The following is a 14,214-nucleotide window of genomic DNA, read 5'->3' as shown; positions in this document are numbered from 1 at the left end:
CTGGATGTGGCCACAGCCTGTTCTGTCTTTGTAGAGGGTACTGTGCAAGTCTGTCCTAGCATGTGAACAACAACCCAGACAAGGTTGGCAGCTTTGCCTACGTATCACTTTCTTCTACTGTGGCTCATAAGGTTATTAGGGGCAGACGCTGTGGCTCATATTCACTGTCTACACTTCTGATACTTTTAGGCCTGTAAATATTTCTTAGTCAACTGATTGCACAGAACCTAAATAACTTGCTCACAATTTTCTAGCTCTGATAGTTAACGTTTTTTACTTCACTGTCTTGGAAACTTTAGTACATGAAAAATACAAACATCATTCTAAATCATATTCAACTGGAATAAAATATCTTAATCTCCTATGAACATGATGTGACATCTACCTAGGAGGAGCTATAATAATGTAACTGAAACTCTTCCTTCTTTTTTTTCCATTAGAGGCACAAAACTGGGGAAATTCTTCATTTCTACATGCTTTCTTTTATAAAAGCAAACATGTACACATTTCTCAGTATGTTAAAGTTTCTCCGCTAGGTATTGAGAAGAATAAAATGATTTTAAATACAGTTTCTCTTCTAAGTGATTTTTGTCAACCCTCAATAACTTGACTCTTTTTACTTATTAGTACACTTTCAACATGGCATTTTTCAAAAGACTAAAAAATGCTTGCAGATTAATCTATAAGTTAAGGAAACTATACAAGCATTGTAACAGTAACTGCCTAATTAAGATCTAAAATACAAAATAAATATTACAGTGTGTCTAAACATATTAGCAACCTGTAATCTATCTTTTCAAATATTTTTTAAAGCAATTGAGCCTTCTTTCAAGTGCAATCTTAGTGACAAGCCCATAGAGTAAAAGCACAGAGGCAGACGGTTGGGTGGCTGCACACCCGCTCTGGGGACTGTGGTGCCTGAGGTTGAATCCAGTCTCTGACCAAGCAGCCCTGGCATCACGGACAAATTGCATGGCTCTCCATGGTGCAGTTTTCTCCATGATAAACAGGGGATGCTAGCTGACCTTATCTTATAGACTGTTGCTTTGGTGACGTTGTGAGAATAAAAAGAATTAATTAATATAAAGTACTTAGGTAGCCAGGCACTGTGGCTCATGCCTGTAATCCCAGCAGTTTGCGAGGCCGAGGCAGGCTGATCACTTGAGGTCAGCAGCTGAAGACCAGCCTGGCCAACATGGCGAAACCCCATGATTTAGTAGAGGTTTAATAGAAACCTCTACTAAAAATACAAAAATTAGCTGGGGGTGGTGGCAGGCACCTGTAATCCCAGCTACTCAGGTGGGAGGCTGAGGCAGATTTATTTGAATCCCAGAGGCAGAGGTTGTAATGAGCCGAGATCACGCCATTGCACTCCAGCCAGGGCGACAATAGTGAGACTCCGCCTCAAAAAAAAAAAAAGTACTTAGAAGAGTGGTTGGCTCTATGTCAGTGTTATTATTATTATTATCGGACAAAAATGTTTTCTGTTTGACACTAAAATACTCAGAGGAAGAATTCAATTACCAGATATTTCTATGTATCTATGTTTATATTCACAGAGCTAAGATTTCTGGCTATTTGGCCAAATGTTGAACTTTGGATCTAATGTGTAGCATCAGAGCTGAAGCTCCTGTGATTCTCAGAACAGGCTACTTCTGATATCAAGGTTAATTGGTGTGCTAAATATACATATCTTACAGAGGTATAATGAGTGCTTCTGCAGTCTTTGAATTATTTTTCAAATTCATAGGATGTTTTAAATTTTAAAAGCTCATGGAGTTATAGAATTTGGGGATGTAAAGGGCTCCAGGGGTTCCCTAGCATGACCCTTAATGTGACAGATCCTATTAATAAGAAAAATAAAGCAACTTGTCAAGTCACTTCATCAGGATCATTCAACTACTTAATGATATTTAACTATGACTGGAACCCAGGTGTACTTGGGACTCAGCGTAATTTGACACTATATTGCTGACACAGGTTTTTCTTCTCTATTCTGTTCCCAGAGACACTGTATTCTAAGGCGAGATTAAGGGAAAGGGTTTGGGGAACAGTCAGATTTGGGCTCAATCTGGGTTCAAGGCTAGTGACATAAGGAAGGGCATCTTCACATCTCTAGTCAGTTGCTTCATTTGCAAAAATAGGATACTAATGGAATTACTATGAGCGTTAAATTACATAATGCATCTAAAGAACTTGACACAATGCCTGGCACAGTGTAAGCACTTCACAAATGTTAAGGATCATTATTATAATTATTGTCACATATATCACCATGGTTCTGAACAAATTATATGTTCAACGTTGGTACCAAAAGTTCTTTTTCTCATTTGCCAAACCCTAAGACATATTTCTTCAGTCAATGATTTTCCACAGGGTGGCAGGGAGTGGGTGTGAAAGAGTGAAAGAGAGAGAGCTGTGCATGTGCATGTTTCCATTATTTGACAAAGTCAGGTAGCCCTGGATCCTATGGCTTCTTCAATTCCCCTCAGCTTACTTGCGGTCCCTGTGATAATGGCCTGTGTGCTAACCCTAATATGCAAAACCTGACCCTTGGATCCTCCAGTTGACAAGATTTGATTATGGAAGTAACATTCCCAAGGAAGTAGGGCATCGGTTATGGAACTTCACCAAACTTCAAATGTTTACAGTAGCACAGACAGGCCATGATGAGACTGAACGGGAAACCTGGTCAGCACATGATTTATACCAAGATAAAAATGCTTGGAAATTTGACCTTTAAACCAAAAGGTCTGTATCATCAGCTGTAGCTGTTCTACAATCTGAAATCGAAAGCTGGAAGGGTCTTCAATTGAATGTGAGTATTTCAGAAAAATAAATACCAGTGGGATTTTCTATTAGTTCTGAAAGTCTAAGTGAAATATATCTAATTTACCTGTGAAAACCAATGTAAGCAATATCTGGAAGAGTTTTCTTGTTTGCTCATTTTGTTTAGAGTTGGAACCTGCCTTTCAGGAATGAAATGACAGAGCTATAATCCCTAGCAAAAAAATTCCCAAATACATCATAGAAACTAGGATAATCCTTCATGAAGTCAGAAGCAAAAAAAAAAGAAAACAGGAAATAACTTCCTCTACCATTAAAATAACCACAGCATCCACTCCTATCCCCATTCTTCCATTTCCCCAGGTCTGACATTCTGCAGATGACCGCCCTTATTTGTCCCTACATGTTTTCCAAAATATAAAAGTGAAATAGAGTCCCAAGGGCACTGTACTTGAAAGGTTATGAGAGTTAGAGAATTTTAACCATGCCTGCCAAACCAGCAGATGGCTTGTGATTATAATTATATGCATCAATAAAACGAATAATCTTTACAAAATTTGAATTTCTACTAAAGTAAGGGATTTAGTAAGCAGATGCAACAGAATGCATTTTCTTTAACCCTTTTGGTAGACACTGGTGTCTTTCACACACAAAAAAGATCCAGGACTGCGTAGAGAGTAGGTTGTGTACTCTAATTTTTGCCCCTTTCTAGAGTAGTCATATTGTCAGCCTCAATCTTTTCCTGATTTCATTTACTTCATGAACATATTTCAACCTCACCTCATTTTCACCCTTCAGAATAGAAATGTTAAGACTAATTCTCTACCATTGTTTGATATTTGAAAGAAAATTTAAAAGAGGTAAATACTTTCATTCTAATTCATACCAAGTATACTATAGAAACAAAAGAGCAAACAGTGGACACATCTTTCTATCTGATGGTATTCTTTTACAAATTAGATTTTCAATAACACTTTTTTGTTTTCATATTCTCTTTAATCTACATTCCAGGAATGAAAATACTCTTTATTCTATTTAAATAATTAACCATTTCCTTTCAGTTTGCTTCTGCCTGTCATCATAAGTAAGGGCAACTAAGTTTTATCTCATGCCAAGCATGAATTCACTCATATTGAAATTGGATATATATATGACACATCTGAAAAAAAGGATGTGGTAAGGTTTACATACTGGCCTTCTGCCATGTTTCCTTCATGAAGGAACCTCAGAATTTAGGGAATTAAGTTAAGCTAGCTTTGTTTACTTTCAAATCTTGGAAGGAGTAGAGAAAATGTACCACAAAATTTTCATGCTTTTTTTTTATAAAATAGTAATGGAAATATTTTATAGAATTACCAAGTGTAACTCTTCATTAGAACAGTATCAATTAATATACATTTCACCCAGCATACCAACAAATATACTATTTAAGAATATTTGGAGAACCTATATTTAGTGCGGATATCTCTAGCACCTTCAAAGTTAGTTGCACTATATAAATAAAAAAAAATTAAAACAGTCTGATCTAAAATGCTCCTATAGTATTGAAGTTAACTACACTTAATAGTGTAAATAAGTTACTAATAAAACTTTAAAGGTATTGACATTTTTGCAGGTCAATGCAATTTACCTATGGACACAAGATATACGAGATCAGAAATTCTCAGCAACAAAATTCTTTCAACTTACAACTTAAATGTATACATCAAACCCTATCAGAACAAATGTTCTGACAAGTTAAACCAAAAGAGTAATAAGTTTTTGCCTAAAAATTTATAAATTTGATGTAACATTTGACAACACTATATTCAAATACTCGTAAAGAAATTCAGATATCTCTTGAGTTCACTGGAATGGAATTTTATATCCTAAGATTAAATATTCAGCAATTAACTGGGTTCAAGATTCTTTACATAGGTGATGGAAATAAATAAAGTAAAATATTTTTCAATTATAACATCCTTAAAGAGGGAAAACTTAAACCAAATTCAATGTATCAATTAAAAGAAACAATCTAAGTCAAAAAACTTACGAATGTAAATCCCAAAGGGGCAAAATTAAAAAAAAAAAAAAAAAAAAAAAAGACACGAAAGAAGAAAACCCCATAATCTTAAGAGTTAAAGACCTATGCTGTAAATACTTAAATTATATATGTTTCCTTTTAAATTCAATGAAATTAAATATTTCTGCTTATAGGGAGTTTAAGTTGAAGAGTAATAAAATTTTTAGGTATACTTTTGTTAGCTACTAATAAAACTCTGCATAATAAGCCAATTTAATCACAGATGCTTAATATATGTTTAGAATTTTTAACATGTTACCTTAGTCTTGATATGAGCATGCAGACACATAAAATGGAATTGTCACAATGCTTCAGGGACACTCACAAAATTGGGGGCTCTGGAAGTGAAAATACGAGAAAGAGTTCTGTACCGGTACGAGCGAATGCACAGGCGGTGTGTGACATGACATTGGCACGTCCACTGGCTGCCTCAAACCGCAAGCGAAAGTTAAAATCACCAAACACGATATGCCAGGGGCATTAGGTAGATGATGTTACTTAATTTTCACATAAGTTATAAGGCAACATTTATCTCCCATCACTCTTGCTCCCACCTAACAGACCAGGAAACCGAGGCCCAGAAAAGTTAGAGAACTTATCCAGGGCACAGACTGAGTCAGTGGAAGAACCAGGTTTCAGATATGTGAACTCGAAAAGGGAGTATTGTAGATTCTCTTGTCACTTTGTCACTCATATGCACTTAGGATGACTGCCTTATTCTCTAGCAAGCATTTTATAGCTCCTCTTAGATGGGGATCCTTAGGGGTGGCAAAGAGGTATTACTAACAGCATCTGCTACACTCTTCTGAACTAAGCAGTTTTAATGTTTATTTGTTAAATGAGTGAATCAGAATAAAAGTTCAGTAACACAAAGTTTATTTCTGAAAACACAAAATAAGTTTCTCAAATTTCTTTAAAGAAGGAAGTTGTCAAGTAGATAAAGCCATGCATATTTTCTTTAAATAAAAAAATATATATTTCAGATGCAAGACCCATATAGGTGGAAACAAGTTTGCATAAACCAAAAGTAATGATCTGGGCCTTCTCATTTTAATGACAACACAGACCTATTCTGTTTTGAAGAATGACAATTACATTTCTGTAAAAGTAGCTCCACTCCTTTTCATCCACAGCGATGCAACTAAACGAACTTCAGTCAAGTTTGTACACCCTTTGCTGTACTAGTAAGGATGGGGGCAAAATATTTACAGCCAGCCAAAACAATTACGTGTCTTCTGAAACATTCATTCTTGTATTAACAGGAGGGAACATTAACAACTATAGAAAAAAAATTGTAATACATGAAGATTCAAAAATAAAACATTCATCACAGAAAGATAGCCTAATACATTTATAATGCCTGAAAGAGTGAACTAGTTGCACAACTCTGCCTTAAACTAAATTTGTTAGGCAGCAACTGTAGCCATTTTTAGATGGTTTGGTTTTTCCATGATTTCTATCACATGAAAGGCATAATGATAATATGACATATTACAAAAATTTCAACTTGGTAAAATCAAAATCTATTTTCCCCACATATATTTTACTTGAAATTAAAAAAACACTATTATACCACTTTCTTCACAAAATTTATTGCCTCCTCATTTCTGGCTATTGTTAAAACAATACTTAGAGTTGGTAATATACAACATATATTACATTCTCTACAGACACACATATAGTTCTAAACAAATTAGATAAACAAAATGAATGTTAGGGGCACATTTAATAGAGGAAAAGTACTTCATGAAAAAAATGGTAAAGAAGTATGTGACCTCTGATCACCCAGACCGTATTATTTACCTATATTATGAATCTTTCATGAATACTACTAATAAGCTATTTATTTAGTATCACAATACTGCTATATCCTTATAGAAAGAAATATTTTTCAGTATAAGTAATGAAAGTTAGTAAACTGATTTCTATACAGAGTTTTAATTCATGAACAGATGATTATGACATGCCATTCTAACATTAAATGACAGTGGCTTTAAAATTGAATACTGATACTGATATTACGAACACATCTATTTTAAAACACCACACTTACATTGACAATACTTTTTAAACATTTTCGATGAGACCGTCAGAGTTTATTAAACCACTGACAACCCACTTAGCGGACAGTTCTTAGAATAAAATATTTAATTTACCTGAATGTCTTGTAACAATATCATCCTCTCTTGAACTAAACATCCTCTGAATACACAAATCTAAGGCAGACAGACATTTCAGCAAGGCAAATAAGACTTTCTGGCAACTTCCTGTTGCCATATTTCTCTAAAAGGATCCTGCAATATTACACTTCAATCCTGCAAACGCATTTTTCCAAGGGACACAGCAAGCCAATGCTGCTCCAGTGTCAGAAGCTTTGATTTTTTTCCCAAGTACAGCAAGCAAATAACCACTAATCCTATTCAATATTACAGATTCACAGTAATGATTCTATTTCCAGATTTAAGAGAAATTAAATAGAAGAGGAAACGAGGAGCTTTTGTTTTCTTGTTTTGTTGTGCTTGATTGGTTGGTTTTTAAGACAATGATGAAGGAAATAGTTATTCCATCTATATTATTAAATATATATTAGGGGCTGGGGCAATTTTGCATTGTCAAGAATGAACTTCACTGCTCACATTCGTGCCCCAGGTTTCCATTATCTTTCAGAAGCAGTAAGACGAACTAAATTTAAAGTTGCCTCGTACATTTGAAAGTTTTCAAACCTGAACCAATAACCTGAATGGTAGTTATGGGCAAAAGCACCATTTCTCCAACAAATAGCCTACCTCTCAAATTCAAGTTCACTTGCGTCTTGGAGTTTACTTACTTTTTAAATTTACAAACTTTTGTGAAACAGCAAAACAAAACAACAATAACAACAAAATAAGAACACTGATCACTGAAGCGGTATTTCCAGAAGTGATAGCAAAATCCCTTCATTCTGACCTACTTGTCGAGAAACGGACTTTCAGCCCCACGGTTAGGCTAAGATCTGTTCCACTTTCTCCCTAGGGCTTAATTGCCAGACTGACTTACCGGTGCCTCCTAGCCTTTGTTCTGCCTCTCACGCTGACATCAGGGAAGCAGTGATGTAGAATAAAGCAGGGGTGGGCTAGGTTAGTCCAGTGTTTGTGTCGTTGTGTGGTGTGCAGGGACACTCTGTGATACTCTAGTGAGCTGCTAAGCTTTTTTTGTAGGCTTTGTGTCATTTACTTAACGACCAATCTCATTAGCTGCCAGGGTACAATGGGCTGATGCATTTTCTATGTACATACTCCACACAGTGACCCTCAAGGTTGCCGAAGGTCTATTTAATCAGTCAAATGCTGAATATATTTGCAGTAAATCACTAAAAAAATTTTAAAAATATGAGAATACTGAGGTATCTTACAGGCTTAATATTTCCTGGTGGTTATTTGCAGGTAATAAAATGCATGCATATTTAGCCCAAACAAGGATAGAGCAGGTGGAGATGAATTGTCTGGTTTGCACTGGTGACCTTAATTTTAGGAAACTTTCAGATCAAAGATATTTTCTCTTAGCAAGGAGCCCAGATTTGAAATTTAATTTCTGTGCTAGTTTAATCATATTAGCACAACAAAAAAGAATTGCTTTCTTGAGCAGTTTCTCCTTCCTCCTTCCTCACCCCACCCCAGTCCTACCCCTACCCAAACAGCCTCAGACCTGGCAAAGTTGCATTTATGCCCTCTTTCAGTTACAAGGTAAAAACCCTTTTAACTCCTATGAAAAATGAAATGCTGAGAGCACTATGAATGACGACAGCTGTCCATAAGTATCAGGGAGAGTTCTATTGTCCAGCTTGTCCCTGGATAAAATGAATACTTTACAGCAGAGGCTGTTCAGCTTGGCTAAAGAGTGTGGGGAGAAGGGGAGGAGGTCACTGGAGATTTCGCACACTAATTTAATCTGGGAAAAGGACAGGCTCTGCATCTCCCTTGAACAGACTGGCAGCAATCTGGGCCCCCACAGAACTATCTCCTTTTGCCTGTGCTCTATTTATTCCTTATCTCTGTTTACCAACCGCTAGGTCCCTTTCATTCACACCACGAGGCCGTTTTCCTACTATCAGTCAGCAGCTGACACTGTGGAAGAGCCTCAAAGGCAAAAAAAAAAAAAAAAAGATCAAAACTAAACCAAAGCTGTATAAACAATGCCACAGTACAAGTAAATGCATAAACCCTGATTCTTAACCCAACCCACAGGGTGCAAACAGAACCTTTATAGTAAATCCAACAAACCCACCACAGTGAGCTGTGGGCCGCAGAGAAAGAAAAGTCAAAACACCATTCATGAAATCACCATCCAAAAAAAAAAAATTGCTAAAATATACACTGGCTACTGAAGCAGCCTTACTTTCAGGGATATTCTTATCTCTATCATAGATCAATTAACTGGCCACCAAGAGATATTTACCTTGCTGGGAAAGGTGACCTATACATTTCTAAGGGAGGCCTGGCTCTCATTAAAATGCCAGCAGTTAAAAAAATATCCACCAATATGATTACAAGCTAAAGAGGATGAAGCAACACCAACCTTTCTAACACCTTATCACATTGACTGAATTTAAGCAGTTCAAGACTCTCGGTATTAAACCCCCATTTTTTTATGTAAAGATATTAAAAAGTCCTGTACAATCCAACCAATGAAATCTTCTTCATGTCTTGTGGATTTTACCTCCTTATGTCAAAATGATTAGCATGGCAGAGAAGTTGGGAGAAGACTACTTCATGGACAACTTTTTAATATTTTGAAGCACTCTGCAGGGTGTGATCAAAAACTGAGATTGGAGCAACTAGTTTAAAGTGTGGAAAAGGAGAGAATAAAATAAGTGTTTTTTGAACTGTGCAACCTTTGAGGAAATACGAATCTTGAAAACTTTAGTTATATTAATGTTAAGTGCTAAATACTTACCTGAATATTTCAACAAATGGGAAAAGCCCTGCTTAATATAAACATTTCTTTGAAGTGATTCAGAATTTGTATATAATATATATGTGTATGTATAGACTATATATATGAATATATTATAAGCATAGGTATACTCACTGCCTCTCATATACACATACACAAAATGAGAAGTGCATAATTTCTAATGCCTGGAGTTCCTCAGATTAAAAACTGAGATTTACTTTAAATTTCTCTGAGTTTTTTTAAATCATTGAAATGATTGGGAATGATTGGTTATTGTCATAAAAATCAACACCGCATTGACTCAATCACTAAGATCTTTACCAGTAAAAGGAAAGACAATGCAGCTCATTATCTAGGATGATCAATTGGTCCAGATTTCAGTTTGTGTTTTCACCTATATGCATTATGAGCAATGAAGTCTTTACTACTTGGATCCTTTTTTCCAAATGAATTAATGAATTAAATTTATCCTTTCACCAGCTGCTAGGCAGCAGATGGAACCATTTCTGAAGCCTTGTTGAATTCAATCCATAAAACTCATTTCCTAGGATTAGCCGTCCAAAGTTTCTTTTAATGTTTATATACCGCTTGGGATTTTGAATTTCATGATGTTAAACTTTCAATTTAACTATTCTTTTTGCATTTCATATCAAACAATTATGATCTTTTGGATTTCTATAGCAGACATGGCAGGTCACATAAGGACAAGAATTAATTTCAAGAGCAATAAAGTCATGCAAGTTACATTTTTTTGATATGTCTGTTCACATTGCTCTACTACCATAGAAACTATTTGCAATTAACTGTTGTCAACCTAAAGAGTTATATATTTAATAGCTATACATTTTGTTTATTTATGCATAAATAGTTTAAAGCTGCAACTGGAAACATTCATTAACATTATGAAAGCTTAAAGTTTTTCTGGGTTTTGCAATTAGTTATAGGAGTAAGGTTGTTACTGCAAGTAAGATTGTTAATTATCTACAAATAATTTCTGTATATACCAGATTAATTTATCTAATGAGAATTTAATTCTGACTTCTAAAAATGGAAATCAAGACAATTATTCAGACAGAGTATGTATGTTAACTTTTTAAGGAGGCAGCTACCATGGACAGCTCCTAACATTTCTGGTCTTTTCTAGGTCACTTGCAGTTGTCTAATTTAAGAGAAACCAGGAAACTTCAAATCTTACTGGTTCATGTTATAGTTGAACACTAATGACCACTCTGTAAAAAAAAAGACTCCTTTAAACATAACCACATTAGGATCTCATAAGTTTCAATGTATTTTGAAACATTTTAAATACAACCACCTTATGCTCTCTAAGGTACAGTATATCCAAATTTAAAATATAAAAGCTTTTAAGCTTAAAATGATGCTCCTACCATAACATAAATACAACTAAAAAAGAGTGAATTGCTTTTATGTGCAACAGTGATTTCCGCTAATTTGGCAAGAGAAATCTATATTAATCTAATATTGTAGTAAGCCAAGAAGGCCACATAATAATCACCACTGAGTAATTGAATATTTAGAAGAAGGAGAAAAGAGAACATTGGTAATCTTAAGTTACAGGCATAAAAGTAGGATACCATGCAGATGATATTTGCAAAGCAAAATAAAAAGCAAAGTTAGGGAAGTCTAATTTTAGTCTTACTTTGGATTCTGAATTTGATTATTGCTGGAACTTATTTACTATTTCCCTAACATAATGATAGTGCACACGATTATATTCAACATTTCTTCATCAGTTTTCTTTTCTTTTAGTGAACTGGATTTTGCAGTATTAGCTGTGGCATGAGAGTTGATAGAACTTTTTTTTTCTGACAATTAGCTACTTTCTTATTTGGAAAATTAAGGTTATAGAAGTTACAGTGCATACTTTGACTGTTGACTGCCTCGTTCTTTGAAACTGAAAAACACTCCAGTTATTTCCACATGTATCAAAGTAAGCATTTTTAATAAATGCTTTATTAAAACAAAAGGAATATGAGGCAAAGTATTGTTTATCAAAGGTTTTGAAATGTTTCTGTATAACTAAGTCATATTTCATTGAAATCATCCTTCTGCAAAATTTTGTTCAAGATTAGTATTTTCTCTTTCATTCTTCAGCCTTTCTGGTATTATTTATTCTTTAACTTTCTGATGAGTCTTCTGACATCTACATCTATCAAAATGAACAGTATCATTTTATAGGAGGCTACTCTTATCCAATTCTCTAAATATTTAAAGACAAAATTATAACTACCATACTTATCAATTTAAATTTCCTGGGGACCTCCCACAAACTCTTTTCCTTATGTATAGCTACTATCAGAATTTGGACTTTTCAAAAAGCATACATAAAACATCTTTTTAATATCGGTTATTCACATACAATTGTGTTAACTTCTCATCCCTCGCAAAGATCTCCACAATTCTAGAGAGATGTCAGATTTGGGATCTCACTGGTAATTTTTGCAATCTCATAAATTATTTCCACTTTACTTTTTTGCTAAGCAAAAAGTGTACTAAGTCTCATTTCATATCAAATAGTCTGTTGCAAATTTGCACGTTTCAAAAATCTATATAAACAAAGGCGTTACTGGTGCAGTATAAATGTAATTGCACCATGACATTTTATTCTGAAATTCTTCTCAAACTAGATACAATAAGCTTTTTTTTTTTTTTTTTTGCCAAAGAGAGAGTGAAAGTGTGAGAGATTGAGAGAGAGAAAGGCAGAGAGAGAAATACATTTAAAAGAATGCTCAAATATACATCACAACAGACATCAGAAACAGAAGTTCAAAGCAAACATCAGAAAAACCATCCACACAGTTCTAAACTCCAACGTTTGCTAACATCCACTCCCGCAAAAAAACAAAAGTGAATATTCTGACTTAAGACCTAAAAACTTGCTAAAATTCCGAGTGACTTAAATGTCAGTGTGAGCAGTATGCGGTTCAAAAGTTTTAAACTTACTTTTTTGTTTGTTTCCAAAACTTATATTTCTCTCCTCCCTGGTGTGCTGAACGGAAACACTAAAGCTGTTTCTTTGAAAGGTAGTTCCCATGATATGACATCCAGTGCCTTTGACTGCTTAGAGATAAGCACCTGCGTTTGTGTCCCCTCCTTACGTCACACCTCCCTATTCAGACCTTCTCAATATGATTCACATTTGCACATCAACAGCCTCATGCGCATAACACAGATTTTTTTCGGCTCTGGGCCCAAAACTTTCACTTTAATTTTCATCACATGATTGCTGTGGCATATGTCCTTCCAAACCTCCCATATATCAGTCATCATGCAAATGAGATGGAATATCACTCCTCTGCAGCAGATGGCCAGGGATGATAACAATGGCTCAACAGAGGAGATTCAATGTCCCTGACTTTATCGCCACGGCAACAACAACCTAAAATATATGTAATGGAAGTGGTGCTTATTAATTTTGCAGGCTCGAGTGTTCTGATTTTGTGAGTGAATGGGCTGAGTTAAAAAGGGGGCTGTGTCCTCCTGCCTCTAGAAGACTATCTATAAAAGCCAGGGACCTGGAAATTATTTTCAGTGACTAAGAAGGCAACAGCCTAGCAATTATTTGAGTAATTAGGTGTAATTCCTCCCTGTAGGCCTTGTACCCTCCTGTGCTTGCTTCACAGAAGCTCACGAATTAGACAGGCACAGATACTGAAAAGAAAAGTGCCTCAAGATACAGCGGGAGAGCTTGCAGGGGCCCTGTCACTTGGCCTCCACCAGGCTTGGTAAACACAAGCCCCAAGCTATAAGTAAATAGAGGCCCCACTTCACAAACACAGACCAATTAAAATGACAAAGGCAACCACACTTCTGGGTGGAGCTTAGGAAAGCTTTATGCTGCACTAGACTCCATGTGAGTGGCACACAGAATGGTCTCTGCACGCCCCGAGCGCTCTATTTCCATGACTGGCTGTCAGGATTGGACACTTGCTCCCACGTCTCTGCACGTTATGTTGCTCTCACAGGGAATTTTTTTCATGGGGCTACTTTTTTCCCTGACTCCAAGTGGACATTTGCTACCCTTCCCACTCCTAACAGCATTTTTAAAAATTAAATAATGGAAAAGGCAGTTCATCCTCCCAAATTTGCCACAAGCCCTTTTACATCTTAAAGGAATGACTGTCAAACGGCCCAAACCAATGGGAGCTTTTATGAAACATGCAAGGATGAAAATGGAGTGAAAACCTGTCTCCAAATATTTTCCTGGAAACTCTTTTGAAAACACCCTCTACAACATTTTCATACTAATCAATATAAAGATTTAATTTTTTTCTGCTTGTAGGGCTGAACTACATATTAACATTTTAAAACTTTAAGTTTCCTTATTTTCACTGCTTTTAGAAAGCCACCATGGAAGTATCATCTTATAAGAGCAAACCCTACTCTGTGTCCATTATAAAAAAGACATGAAT

General features: G+C 35.5%; 1 long non-coding RNA gene across 3 annotated transcripts in view; it reads right to left on the bottom strand.

Annotated features, from left to right (window-relative positions):
* The window catches only part of LOC108534466 (uncharacterized), a 43,649-nt gene extending 30,801 nt beyond the window's left edge, over window positions 1-12,848 (bottom strand). For all 3 annotated transcript variants that reach the window (XR_001886988.1, XR_001886989.1, XR_001886987.1), the window contains exon 1: window positions 12,746-12,848. This is a non-coding gene — a long non-coding RNA (uncharacterized LOC108534466). The remainder of the gene's footprint in view (window positions 1-12,745) is intronic.
* Between the last annotated feature and the right edge of the window lie 1,366 nt (window positions 12,849-14,214).

Source organism: Rhinopithecus bieti, unplaced genomic scaffold, assembly GCF_001698545.2.
Source record: "Rhinopithecus bieti isolate Rb0 unplaced genomic scaffold, ASM169854v2 scaffold_12483, whole genome shotgun sequence".
In the NCBI taxonomy this organism is placed as follows: domain Eukaryota; kingdom Metazoa; phylum Chordata; class Mammalia; order Primates; family Cercopithecidae; genus Rhinopithecus; species Rhinopithecus bieti.
This window is presented reverse-complemented; position numbering and strand designations above follow the sequence as displayed.